The sequence below is a fragment of the Ursus maritimus genome, unplaced genomic scaffold (assembly GCF_017311325.1).
Source record: "Ursus maritimus isolate PB19 unplaced genomic scaffold, ASM1731132v1 scaffold_17, whole genome shotgun sequence".
Taxonomy (NCBI): domain Eukaryota; kingdom Metazoa; phylum Chordata; class Mammalia; order Carnivora; family Ursidae; genus Ursus; species Ursus maritimus.
Genome location: NW_024424119.1, coordinates 57481311 through 57484021, shown reverse-complemented (window position 1 = coordinate 57484021; position 2711 = coordinate 57481311). Strand labels below are relative to the sequence as shown.

The 2711-nt window shown below is 63.1% G+C and overlaps 1 non-coding gene across 1 annotated transcript; it reads left to right on the top strand.

Moving 5' to 3' along the window:
* The first annotated feature begins 2485 nt into the window (after positions 1-2485).
* On the top strand, positions 2486-2611 carry LOC121103157. Its single transcript, XR_005835315.1, has one exon. It is a non-coding gene; the product is annotated as a U6atac minor spliceosomal RNA (small nuclear RNA).
* Positions 2612-2711: the final 100 nt, after the last annotated feature.

Below are 2711 nucleotides of genomic sequence, written 5' to 3'. Positions count from 1 at the left end.
ACTTTCTCTGGGTGTCACCTGATTTCATGTGGGGGCCTTTGGGGATGGCCCCTGGGGAGGGTCCAGTGGGTTCTGTACCTGGTGAACTCAGGGGGCGTGAACAAGCAAATTGCCCCCCTGTAGGTGAGAACTCCGCTGGCCCATCCAGCCTCCCGCCCAGGACACGAGGCAGTTGGCCAATTGTTCCTCCGGCCCAGAGCAACCCACTAGGCCCGGAGGGCTCTCCCAGCCAGTGACTGGCTGTGTGGGGCGGCGCTGAGAACATGCCAGGACCAGGGCTGAAGGCAGGGGTCTCGCTGTAGTAACCCCAAGGCTGACCACACGTTTATTCCACGTACACTACGGGATGCCCTCCAGTTCCACAGCGAAGGGGACGGGAGGCGCCATCTGGCCTCGAGTCCTGGACGCCCCCGCAGCAGACACCCAGAAAAGCAGGCTCAGTAAATGCAGCCTGAGAGGGAGATGTTGCCTCCTGGGTCCTTGCCTCCTGGCCTGCCCAACCCCAGGAAGACCTGATTCTTCTCACCCTTCCCACACTTGTCACTCTTGCTGGGTCCCCTGGAAGACGTGGCATCTCCCACCGTCCACCCAGAGCAGACAGGCTGCTCCAAGGGGGAGGCTGATATGCTTTGTCAATGCACATTCCTGGGCCTGCCCAGTCCTTTGATTCTGACTCTGGGAGGTGGTCCCAGGAGCCTGCATTTTGACCCCAGGTAGTTCGGATTCACTCTAAAGCTTGCAAATCCTGGCCTGGGGTTCCCGAGGAGCCACCTGCCCCTTGGTTCCTAGCCCACGTGGACCAGGAGCTGCAAACGCAAGGGAAGGAGGCCCCACGTGTCCTGGAGATGGGCAGGAGACGTCACTGGGGTCCAGCTGCCTCGGGTGGAGCCTCCCGTGTGCCGAGACCTGAGGGGTCGCGCAGGGCCGAGGCAGAGGCTGGGGTGCAGAGGCCAGCTGTGGAGCACCAGAGCCGGGTACAAGCAGACAGACGGAACACAGATTCCCTCCCGCGAACACCTAGTGTGACCGGCCCAAACCACCCAACCACTCTGGCCTCTACATCTTCAGCTGTAAACTGGGGGTGCCATGGCCTCTTCCCCATGGGAGCTGGGGAGCTGGAGGGCGCTGGTGCCCAGGTCACACAGCTCACAGGGGCCCCTGACTGAGGCCCCTCCCCCCGCTCTTTCTCCCTCCGCCGCAGGTGCTCTGCAGGGGTGGGCGGACTCCTTCGTCCCACCCTGGCTGGCTCTCCATGTGCAACGAAAGGGCTCACCCCAACTTCTCATGGGCCGCAGGTGCGGGCAAGCTGGCCTCCCGCAGGCAGGGTCCACCCCGCAGCCCCGCCTCACCTGCCGACGCCCCACCAGCCCTTCGCCGCCGCTGCCCCAGGGCTCCGGACTGAGGGCGCAGGAAGGACTTAAGAACTGCCTTAACCAACAAATTTTGTTTTTTCTAATTAACATTTAGACCTTTTCTGAGTTTTCTAATGCGGTTTGGGAAGCGGGCATCCAGACAAGCACAGAGAAATGCCATGGGCTGCTCACGGCCCCCTAGTCAGCCCCCCTGCAGGTCGGCGTGCCCTCCTGTCAGCGACACACACGTGCACGGGCACACGCGCGCGGACGGACAGGACCACATGCGTGCGGAGTGAGCACGCAGGCGTGCACGCACACGCGTGTTCACTCACCACCCACGTGCAGTCCCTGTATATACACGCACTCACCGCACACACGTGTGCACTCACCGCACACACGTGTGCACTCGCACCCCGCACAGGTACGCACGCACGCTCTTCCGCGGCACGCGCGCCCGGGCTATAACCCTGGGGGACAGGGCGGCAGGCGGCTTCGGGCTTAACTCTTCAAGCCCCGAGGAAAGAGCAGATAGGAGACATGGAGACCCGCTCCGGGGCTCGAACCCGCGGCCCACTGACTGCGCCCTGCGGTCACAGAGCATGCGCTAAGCCGTGCAAAGCGGTCTCGGAGCATGCGCAGGCAGCGCCCCGGCGCCCCCTCGCCTCCAGCACCCACAGTTCCAAGCGCAGGGCCGCGTCCGGAAGTCCGTGGAGCGGATCACCGTTCCTCTCCTCTGATTCGCTCCAAACCGCTTCCATTTCCGCAGGAAGTTCCGAGTCTCTGCTCGACCGTCCGCGAGGCGAGTTGCTGTAGGAAATGCGCGCCGGCCCTGTTTTGTTTCCGGGGGAATCTCCTTTTCTGAATGACGCGCGGGACTGCCGCACGTCCCTTGCAGCCTCTGATTGGCTGGTTTTATGAATACATTAGGGCAAGGAATGGCGAGTTTTTCCACACCCGGCAGCGAGTGTGAGGATCTGGGCGATAGTGTGCAAGTGGCGGCTTCGCGCTGCGGGAAGGCGTCTGCCCCGGCGTACCGTGTCGGTACGGGGTGCCCCCGCTCTCCAAGTCGCCGTAAGCAAAAGGCGGCGCGCGCGCAGGCCTATAAATAGCGGGCGGCCGGCGGATAAGTTGTGTTGTATGAAAGGAGAGAAGGTTAGCACTCCCCTTGACAAGGATGGAAGAGGCCCTCGGGCCTGACAACACGCATACGGTTAAGGCATTGCCACCTACTTCGTGGCATCTAACCAACGTTTTTGGGGGGCTGGTTGAGGGCGGGAGGGCCGCCCAGCGAATGGGGGACCCCGGGAAGGGGAATTGGCGGGGCGGGGTACCCAGGGTGTGCTTCCCGGCCGCGCT